Consider the following 12,255-nt stretch of genomic DNA (forward strand, 5'->3'; position numbering starts at 1 on the left):
AGCATAGTGATTAACAGATTTATTACTACTTCTAATTTATATATAAATTGAATTGACCTAATTTTAATTTAAGATTAAGGATGGAAAATGCTTCAAATATTGATTTTCTAATTTTTCTATATTTTTATGACAGAAGACTCACTCCTTCCATTGAAAAATGTGAGACATTTTTTGAGAAGTTTGATGTTAAAAAATGTAAGGCATTTTAGTTTTTTGAGGAATAATCATTGCTTTTGTTCCAAAAGTGCCCCTATTGAATGAATCACTTTATATTTATCATAGGGTGTTTAATAAGAGTAAATATGAAAAGATAAGGTTAGTTTGAAAGTAGGTAATTACTTTATTGAGGGTGAAATTTGATTAAAAATGTCTTACATCCTAAGTTTTGAATAAGTTTCTTAAGTATACCAATATACCAAGTCACTTATACTCTCTTCAATAAAAATACACTAAGTCATATTATTTTAATCCTATATAGTAACCTCTTAATTTATAATGTTTTAGTGTTTATATGGTATAACCAATATGCCACATCACCTATACCCTCTTCAATAAAGATATATCAAGTCATATTATTTTAAGCTTATCTAGCAACCTCTTAATTTATAATATATTAGTGTTTATATTTTAAGACTTAGTATTCTTTTTTTTTTTGTTATTCAAGGTATTTAGTATTCTTTTTTTTTGTTATTCAAGGTATTCCTACAGCTAGCAACTGTGAGATTAATCATTCAAGAAATCTATGTATCATTTAAGGGGTTGTTCTCTTCTAAGATATGTTTTTTGTAATATCCCAAATCTTAATTCTCAGATTGCTAAGGGATTAATTAAGCTTAATTATGATAATTGAATAAATTGATGTGGTGTGTGGCCAGGGAGGTCTAATGAATGTGTTTGGTAGTGTTTTAGCCTTAATTATCAAGGTGACGACAAGCTACCTGAGGATAAAAAAAAAGGAGAAAATGTGAAGGAAGAACTTTACGACATGCAATATGTTCGCTGTAGATAACAACTAAAGCAAGAAGGGATCTCTCTGTGGCATGCGTCGCAGCGCACAGCCCTTTTCTGCAGATTATTAGTTGCAAACTGAAGCAAAAAAATAGAGAGAAAGGAAGAGGAACTAGTAAGGAACTATGCTAAGGTTCACATTGGAAGGATATTTGGGATGTTTTGGATCTACTAAATACCAAAGGTAAGTACCCTATACCTTAATTATAATATCTCATTCTCTTCCACATTTATGAAGTTTTTGGTTAGGGTTTGATAATGGGGGATGATTTTTTATCGATATAGTTTATAGATTCAAAGCCATTGACTCAAATAGAATTAATAGGAGTAGACTTAAGTATATAACCCTAGGAATAATGAGTTTTGAATTTTGTATTTATGAGGGTTGTTGTAAGAGTTGTAATGTCATTAATGGAAATTTAACAAATCATTGGTGCAATACATACCAAAAAGAGTTAATAAACTCAACAGGTAAGCCCAATCATGAAAGATATGGCATTGGATAATCTAGAAGTGAAGGATAAGAGTTGAAAATGTGTGTTTGACATTGTTAATGAAGTTTAAATTGGTTCATTATAGATTGAGCTCTTGAACACCATTTTGGCTTGGGAATCAAGCTTGGAAGCTTAGGATATTGAGGAGTAAACTTTTGACCTCTCAAAGGTTTAAGGTAACCAAGAGAACCTTACTTTGGTTAGTTTTATGTTAATTGCAATACAATGTAAAATGTGTGTTTAACATGTGAATTGTGACTTGTGAATATAAGTAACATGCTATGAAACTTTGTATTTACATATTGCTTCAAAATGAATTGTCAAGTTGCAAAAGTGATTTTGAAACGAATTGCAATTTGCAATGTGGTGTGAAATTGAATAATTGATGATGAGTTTGATAAAGATGAATATGTTGAGATTGAAAATGATGGATTTATGTGATATATGTAAAAAAATAATGAGACTTGATGCTCCCTTGGGTAGCATTTTATCATGAGCCCAACATGCTAATGATAAATAATGAGATTGTGAAAATAGCGAGCATTATACATGGTATGATCAGTCGGCGAGAGGTCGGGTAGGGATGGGAGTAGAGAAAATTCATATAGTATTTCAGCTACCCTCTAGTGCACAAGAGTATAGCCTTATCCTACAGTTTATCGAGGTGTTGTCCCATAGTTTATCGAGGGACTAAAATCTGGCTTTTTCCACTAGTTTATCAAGGTGATTAGTTTAAGGTATACAACAATTCAGAGATTTGAGAGTAGGGGAAGACGTGGTCTGAGAGTGAGTTATGTGATCTTTAGCTGGGTCATACCTCATAATTTGTGAGCTTAGATAGTCCAATTACACAGACGGAGCCTTATTTAGTGTTATAGTCCACGGTTTCAGTCGGAGAAAATAAGGAAGGTATAAAGATGGTAGATCATTGCCTCATTGATTATATGACGTGTCACACAATTGAGTTGTGGAAAGTCATGTTAATATATCAGGTTATAGCCATATGTCTAAGTGTCTTATGGCTATGTACCTAGTGACAAAATCGAAGTGAATCGATTGAGAAAGGATGTGTTGTGATACATGTGAACTAAGTGTTTATGGCATGTTTTATAAAAATCTATTTTCATACTCTTGTGTTTTATTTTAATTGATATATAATTGCATAAGGTAAGTTTACCTTGGTTATTTAGTGGCTAGATTTATCCCTTTTTTTTAAAATTTTACAGGCTCTAGCTCTGATGCAGAAAGAAATAAAGCTCTAAAGGCTTAGGAATCTGTGCATTCCTAGAGTAGGCCTTTAAGTATTGTTTATTTTTGTGTAATAGATTTTATATTGCCAATTCTAGAATGCATTTTATTCACACTTGCATATAAAGTTATTTAAAATGTCTGGGTTATATTTTGGCCCCTGAGTAGTTGTGTATGATAAATTATATATGTTGATAGGGCTAAAATACTAGTGCAAGTGTAGAAAAGTTGTTTAAAGCATTATATAGTTGATTTTGAATGCAATACAATGAAATTACCTACCCATTCTATTTTTTATATTAATGGAGTTGAGGAGTGAATTTTTGTTATATTAGTGTTTACGTGCATGTGATATATTATACAGATAGTCTTAGGTGTAATGAATACGTTTTGGGTAGTAGGAAAGGCACTTGGCACTTGTTTTGGGTTTTAGACACCTTTTTTTGTAAAAGTTGAGAAAAATGGTAAAAATGTGTTTAGGTGTCTAACTTCCTAGTCTAACTTATTTTAAAAGTGAAACTTATGCCATTAGCTAGTTTATGAAAAAGAGCTTTTCGTAGACACTTAGATCATGTTATTTGGAGTCAGACAGAGATTTAGGGCACATCATAAGTTATCTAATTCTGCTATCAAATGACAGTAGAATCGTGGCATATTGGCACCTGAGCCGCGGCGTGTGGCATAAAGAGCAACAAGCCACGGCGCAGAGTGCGTAAGCTACGGTGCATTGTTATGTTTTTTAGCAAACTTGATATTTTTCAACTATTTTCAATTTCTTTCACTTCTCTAAGGTATTACATACTTTCATAACTTGATTTTACTCTAATTAAAGAGTTATTAAATGGATTTGACTTATTTAAAACTATGAAAACTTGGAATCCCATTTTTTAAACTACAACTTGGTAAACTATTTATGAGTTAACATATTGATTTCCATGGTGTATGGTTTTAAATGGTATTTTGATAAGGTGGATATTATATTTTTTTCATACACACCTCCAAAAATCAAATCCTAGAATGATTAGTCTTCTATATTTAATTTAGGGCCTGTTTGCTTAAGATTAAAAAATAAGTAATTTTTAAGTAGTTTAGCAATCTTATAAAAAGAGATTTATTTTGCAGAGATTTTATAAAAAGAAGACATTATTTTATGTTTGGTTATAATAATAAAAAATGATTATTAGTTAGTTATTTTTAAATTTTTTGATATCTTCCTCTATTTTTATTTTATAAAAATAATTTATTATTATATTTCTTTAAAATTTTATGACATCTTTATGTATTTCACTTTTTAAAACACACTCTCATATCTACCATATTAGATTATTCATAAGTTATTCAAAGTAGCTCCTTAAAATAATTAGAAATTTTCTTTTTTTATTCTAATTATTTTAAAAAATTAAACAAATATAATAAACACTCATAAAATAGGTTTTTTTTTTCAAAAAATAAGTAATTTTTTTATGAAATTAGCTAAAAAACGTGGATCCTTTAATTTGTCCAATCAAATCATATCAAGTAGATTTTAAAGTGTCAATATAATATTAATATTAAGACTTCCTAAAGTTACCATCAACTTGGGAAAATCATTTTATCAAAATACGAAGCGTGATAATTTATTTCGCCTTGATATTGCTCTGCACTTTTAATTTATCTCGGTTACATGTGTAAATTTCACATCCTAATATTTACTAATTAAATAAAATCATCAGTGAAGAAAAAACATCATTAAATTAATTATTACTATTGTTGAATAAGCAAATATAAATAACATTATTTAATTAGCAAATATGAGTCTTGTAAAATTTTAAATTTAATTAAAAATATATCACTTTTATCATGTTCTCTCACTTATTTTGTTAACAATCTTTTTTTATTTTTTTATTTGAATTATATTTTTATATATATTTTTTTGTTATCATTTTTAAATTTTACATTGTTAGTATATAAATATAAAATGTTAATTGAATTACGACGGGCTGAAGCACAATTGATCATTAAAGGTTTTTTTTTTTTTGAAATAATCAATTTAAACAAGGGAACTCTGCCTATGTTTTACCGCCGGTCCCAAGCCCGGGTAAAGGAAGAGGGTTGTGTTAGACCTTCAATAGTGAATGTAAAACTTTATTAAATATCACATGGATATAGACAATTGATGTTTTTGTGCTAATGCTAGGTCGTTGCCCGTAAGTAAAGCGCAACATGACTCAAGTACAGTGATAAGTGAGTTAGGGTCACTGCATCAATGCCTGGATGTAGTGTTAAATGAGCAAGGGCTATTTCGTTGTTTTGGACGAGCACGGCTAAAAAAGTTAGTCCATGTGAGTGAGATCAAATTTGGTACTTGGAATGTAGGGACCTTGACTGGAAAATCTATAAAGGTGGTACGAGTTATGATTCAGAGAAAAATTAAAAAGGCATATGTATTGACATGCATCGCATCCGCAAGAATACCCTAGATTATGGTAGGGGGACGCGGCCTTACCATGAGGAGGTCCAAGAAGTTTTAACAATCTAGAACATAGAGCTTGATTTCGCCAGAACGGACTAAGGATAAGAATGCTGATGATCTAGAGTGTAGAGCTTGACTCCGCCATAACGGACTTAGGATATAGAATGATCTACGAGGTTACCCTAGACTAGGGTAAGGGGTCATGGTCTTACTTTGTATAAGGCTAGAAAGTCTTGATGATCCAAAGTATAGAGTTTAACTCTGCTATGACGGACCTAAGAGACCACCCATACGCAAAGAGAATTACCTAGTCTAAGCAGTGGTATGGTAGGCCCTATCGCTTATGACTAGAAGTCCTGGTCTGAGTGTAGGTATTACTCCACTAGGCGGAACCTGGAATGCATTGCATGAGTATAACGAGATTGATGAGATTGAATTCTTGTATATGGATATGATATTGCTTTTATTGATACACATGCTACTTTATCGCTTATTTATAATTTTGCTTACTAATTGGTAATTAGGATTATCTCTGAATTATTGGGACGTATGTTTCACTCCATTACTTTAGAACACAGGTGAAGAGAGCACGAAAAGGTTGGGAAAGGAAGTGAGAAAAGAGTAGCTTTACTTGATAGTGGTACGACTACTATTAGTGTTATTGAATGTATAAAGTTGTTTATAGAGTTTGAGTTGCTAACTAGGATGCATAAGTGAATATAAGAAATTGAATTTGTGTTGTGAAAACTTTCTTGTATATATATGGTGTTGCATTATGCCAAGGGTGCCCCAATGGAGGGAATGTGGGCAAGCTTAAATGCAAATCAAGCAATTATATATTATTTTGTAACTTGTTCCACTTGTTTATATGTGAATTGATGTGTTGATTGTGAATTGTGTAAATATGTAGGAACTTGACACAGATGGTGAGGCAAAGCCCCATTTAAAAGAGTCAAGTATATATATGATTCCCAACCATATAGTGAGGCGGAGCCTCATATGTAAGATTCAGAGGGTTAAAAGTGGAACAAGTCTATTTGTATATATGTGAATATGTTTTGTATATGTATTCCTCTTATAAGTCCACAATTGTGTAATGTGACATTGAAAGGCCAAATTGAGCTATTAATGTGATATATGTTGTATATGGTGTTAATCAAGTGTATAGGGTCCTTTTGGACTTGGTTTAAGGCCCGAAGTGGTCTAATGGGACAATAAATGAGAGTTGAGCACTTAGGGTGTAAGTTTTTAAAAGAAAAAGTGACTTTTTACACTTGAGTATCTCATTTTTTATTAGACCATCAGATCGGATCCAAACTTATTCCATTAGCTAGTATATGTTGTAAGTTTCGTGTGGGTGCTTGAATCACTCTAATTGAACGTCGGATGTGAAAACGACGCATGTCAAAAGTTCATCATTTTTACTGTCAAATGACAGTGAAAAATTCAAACTAGCGCATCGCGGCTCATGTATTGCACGCCGCAGCGCATGACACAATCAAAAACAAAAGCATGTGGCTCTATGCTACATGTCGCAGTGCATGTATTGCACACCACTACGTATGATCCTTTTTCAGGGTTGAGATTTTGTGCCTCTTTTAGTTGTATGAATGCATTTACGCTTTTGTTAGCCCTTTTATTTAAATATATGTTTTAAGAAGTCAAGATCTCGTGATTTGAAAATAAATAAAAGAGCTATTACTATGATATTTTATTGTTCTTGTATTGTTGATTGTGTGATTAGGGATGGTAAAACCCGGATCGAGTCGAGACTTTACATGTTTTATGAAGTTTTATGTATGATTTTACAATGAAAACAAACTTAGCACGAAATTGATTTATGAAAAGAAAGTTTAAGGATTTCTAGCTTTCTGAACATATATATACACATATTGTATAAATGTGTATGGTGTGGAAATGTGAAAAGAGCGGTGAATTTTATGTGAAAAGCATGATCATAGGGGTTGGAGTTCACCCAAGATATGTGTGGATATGTGTGTGTGGAGATGGCAGTGAATAAATTCATATGGTCTGGCTGGCACTATAAAACATTCGGTGTAGCATATTATAAGCTAGTACCATGAGTAATTCGGTATAGCACTATATTGAGACTGTTATCATTAGACATACAAGTAGTCTGGCAACTACCTAGTGGCCATTGGGGTGCGGTTAGGAGTCAACAACGCCTCTATCACAAGTGTGTGACATGAGAAAAACCATAGTTCGTAGGTGAGATATAATACCTTTGGTTGGGTGTTTTTACCACCGAAAGTGTGCTCGGGTCAATGAGTGATTGATCTAATAGAACATATGGTTTCGTGTCGAGGAGCTTTGGAAGATCGGTGGATAGATGATTATGCTATATTATGATAAATAATATGCTATACTTTAGCTTTATTACTTTGACATGGTTATTTGTGCTAATAGACCTTTGATGAGTTATATTGGTTACTGAATTTTATCTCACCCATGGTTATTTATATTTTTCAAGTTTTGGTAGTAGTGGTGTAAAAGGAAAGGAATTGGGCCGAGAATAGAGATTTCTCAATTAAGCCTTGTAAGGATTAATGTAATGAATTTACATATAAGTAGTGGTTATGAGTATAAGTTGTCATAGGAAACTATACTTTTATATAACATGTGAATGTATATGTGTGTGTGTGTGATTTTGAAATCCTAGCCCTTTGTGTGTTTATGTGTATAAATAGTGAGAATGGCCATACGAGCTAGTGATTGAGTATATGTGGTTATGGCATGGTGGTATGTGAAATGTATATGTAAAATGTGGCCTTGTATGAGAATGAAAATGAAAAAAATGAGAATTTGCCTAATTTGTGTGTTATAGGAAATTTACAGGGCAAATATGTGCATGCCTGTCATATTGTTTAAGTAATTGGTCAATTAGATATATATTGTCCAATTAGACGTGGTGAAGGCCTTAAAAGTAGCCAATGACTTTTAGGTTTGATTGGTGATGCTTAAGTGCAAATTTTGACTTAAAACGGTCAAAATGTACTTGGGTGTCTAATTTTCAAACGGAATATTGGATTTAAATGAAATTAAGGTCATTGGTGAGATTTTGAAACAAGCTTATTATGGGAGCTTGAACCACCCCAATCAGACATCGGATGTGAAAACAACGAACTTACCAAGTTTGTATCAGAATTTAAAATTTGATAGCAGTTTTTGAAATGTGCACTGGGCACATGTGACAACAAAAGGCAACATGCCATGGCGCATAGCATAGAGAGTAACGCTAAGGTCATTGTGGCATGAGTCGCAGCATATGTGGCACGAGTCGTGACTTATAGCTCACTTTTTGTGTAAATTAAAAAGTTTTGAGTTGGTCCTTAATATGTTTATATCTAATACCTTCACTGTGCAATATGTTTATAAGAGATTTTTAAACATTTTATATTGGGATTCCAATGTTTTCAAAAAGGTTTTATGTTGATTAATAAATTGCGTAGAGGGTTGTATGGTAATGTCGTTTAGGGCATTACACAAAGGCCGGCCACCCTTTATCTATTGGGTTCTCGTCTATGTCCTAGGCTCTTTAGTCTAGCTAGTTAAGTATTCATCTAATTTGATCACACACTTATGCCCTACCTAGATATTCGGCAGCATTGTCTTCGTCTACCTCCTTTATATATACATATAACTCTCTTCTTTCAATTGTTTTTCTATATGCAATAAGGTGGATTAGAGAGTTTGCAAGGGTTGTCGGAGTTGAGGATTGCAACGGTGGATATATAGTAGACGGCATGGTAGTGGTGGGTTTTCACTTTGTAGTAGAAGTTGATACACATAGGTACAGGAGAACAACATATGGGCATATAGTATGGGAAAAGAGATAAACAAAATAGTGGGCCCCACTCTTTGTAAAATAATGGACGTTAATCCTAAATCAATAGTGAAGGAGAGATTGCTCTCAATTTAATTGTATAGGATTTAAAATGTACCAAATACAAGTTCAGGGTTCAAATCACTCTTAGATCTATAGTTTAAAGTTAAAATTGTATATTAACCCTTACAAAAAACCACATTATTTGAATGTATTTTTGTTTTGCAATGCAAGTTCATGAGGCAAATGTATTCTGAATTTCCAACCAAATTTGTACACTAATCGCGTAATTTTCACAAATTTATTACATACAACTCATTTTAATATGAAAACTAGACTAAATCCTCCATTAGACTATTGTGTGAAAGAATATATTCTTAAATGAGTTTCAAATTAAAATCTTAGATATTAAAATTATGTAATTAAGTAATTCTAAGATTTTAATTTGACATTTTTACCACTCCAAATTCCATTAAAAAAAATTAAACAAGCACAATTTATGATAAAAAGTAAAATAAAGAGTAAAAAAAGAAACAAACACACCTAATATGACCAACACTTCATATCAATGATTGTTGTTGTTTTCTTTCAAACAAAACCCTAACAAGCAAATAAAAGTATTTGACAGCGACAAATAGCAATAAAAAGCAAACCAACAAAGTCACAATGAACCAAGTTGAATAAGAGTAACAAACCAATATTTTTTTCAATAAAAAAATGACAAATTTGGCAAGAAATGATTTGATTGAGAAACCAAAAAAGACGAGATTTGTTAGATTGTAGCAAACCGGTTATGGCAGACTAACAATATATGGACGTTACCCTTGTAATTGAAGAATAGTTAATGCAATGAAATGTGAGACAACAAATTTTTAATTGGAGGATATAATCAACATTAATGGTTAATAGAAAACTTAATGATTGGTTATGCAGGATATAAGCAAACAATAAATTCTTCATAAAAATATGCAATTAACATTAATACTCAACAAAAAAAATAATGATTAGTTGTATGAGGCATAAATATTTTTGAAGCCTAAGGTGATGGTCAAAATGGCCTAATTCTATACACGATCCTACTTATGTGCGGCACCTATAGCCCTTACCGAGCATAACAATAGGAGCTTTAGGAGTTAGCAGCCCCCACGTGATAATAAGAACTATTGATATCTACTTTCAAATCACAATAATCACTTATGAATCCCAAAATAATTCTCCAAAAAATACAACATACCATTATGTAATCAAAATCAATCATTTACTTAAAGGATAAAATCCATCGATAACCACAACAAGGGATTTGACGCCTCTCAAAATAATTTCCACAAATATGGAGTAGAGTATTCAAAACTACTTTTTTTTCTCTCTATTTCTTTCATTTTTTTTCTTCTTGTCTGGACTTATGCTTTTTTAGTCTCAAAGGTTTAAATCTATTCAATTTCTTCTACTTTCTTCTTCTTCTTCTTCTCTCTTTTCTTTTTTTTTTAAATTTTTTGTTGTATTTTTTTTCATCTTTCATTTCTTTCTTTTTTTTTCTTTCTTTTTGTTTTTTGTCCCCCAATCAAACCAACCAAAACCACTTTACAAAGCCGAATAACCTCCACGCCATAATCTAGAAGTAAAAACCCAACTATCAGAAGCCCAAACCAAGGCCTGCAGAGTCCATAACATCAACCAGACCACAATTGTCATAGCCAAGAGAAAATCAAACGACAAGCAATAACGCCAATAAGTCAATTAAAGTTGTTCCAAGAGTCATAAGTGCCCAAAATTTCCCATCATACATTAGATGATCAACTCTTACCTCAATTTCCACAAATTTCAATCAATTTCACTATTTATTTCTACATAAGTCCTTTTTTAGAATAAAAATCTTGAGTTTAAAACAATAAACCAAATCAATTCCAAATTCAATAAAATTCTAGACATAGCATCCTTATCAAAGTTCATAATTATATAAATTCACGTACCAAGCCACCAGCCGATTGGCCAAACTAAAATCCAAAAAAAAAAATCAGATTAAATATCCTAGAAATTCAAAATCTAGCTTAACCTTAGATCCAACCACAAAGTTCACATTCCAACAAGTATAACTAGGTTATCTTAAACCAATAATCATATTTTTCAACCATTAATTCTTATAAATACAAAATTCCCCTTTCTATCACTTAGGTTCGTCCGCAACTAATGCTTCTAAAAATCTACCAATTAAGTTCCAAATGACGTTAGAGAAAGCACAAACTCATTTTTTGAAGTCAAGAAACTTCTTCAAAACTCTTCAATCAACCCAAATTTGTCACTGAAATAACCCTAATAAATCTCAGTTTCCATTGATTAAAAGGAAGAGAGGAGGAGAAATCTTGATCGTATACCTACATTGGAGTTTGGAAACTTCAAAGCCCATGATTTTAGTCCAAATACCTCAAAATATCGCCTCCTCCTCTCACTTCTCCCATGAAAACCCTAATTTCTAATATGATTTTTTGCTCTTCATATAGCTACCTGCGGTCACGTCTGGAGGCGAACACGCCCTCAGTAATTACATAGGTAATGGTCAAACTTTCATTTTGAATAGTCAACCTTGAACAAGTGTTCAGCACCGGACAACTCTAATGTTAGCCACATCTGACACCAAAAACAAATAGAGGGTTTCCCCTTCCCATTTATTATTGTCCATGTATAGTTGTACTTGTGCATTTATCTTCCACATAAATTGTCTAAAACAAGTGAGCAAGCAAAAGATTGAGTAAATTTAATTTAGTTGAGTAAAATATGAGTAGATAAAGTTGATTTAGCAAATGAAATTAAATTTTGAAAATAAGGAACAACAAGCGAATCACAAACTTCAAGCATAAATTAGGACGTAGAATTATTTATTCCCTGGTATCTCATAACATTAAAATTACTTCATCTCAAAATATTTTTAATGAAAATAAGTGATAACCTATGATTTTAAAAAATATTTGAACAAGCTTTCTCAATTTATGAACAAGTGTTTAGTTAAATTAATTATCCAATCTCTTATTACAATTAATAAAACCCAATAATGTGGCTATGCAAGATTAGTAAGTAGCTCTCTATCTTAATAATAAAACCATCCATTCATCATGCAACTTCAAATTCTTACATTATTTTATCCAAATTTTATAATCAAGCCAACCCTCTCAAGTGTCGCCTAAGTGAACTGAACATCTAAATGGTGCCTAATC

This window comes from Prosopis cineraria, unplaced genomic scaffold (genome assembly GCF_029017545.1).
Source record: "Prosopis cineraria cultivar Desert tree isolate PC_DT_omini unplaced genomic scaffold, ASM2901754v1 PC9, whole genome shotgun sequence".
Classification (NCBI taxonomy): Eukaryota; Viridiplantae; Streptophyta; class Magnoliopsida; order Fabales; family Fabaceae; genus Prosopis; species Prosopis cineraria.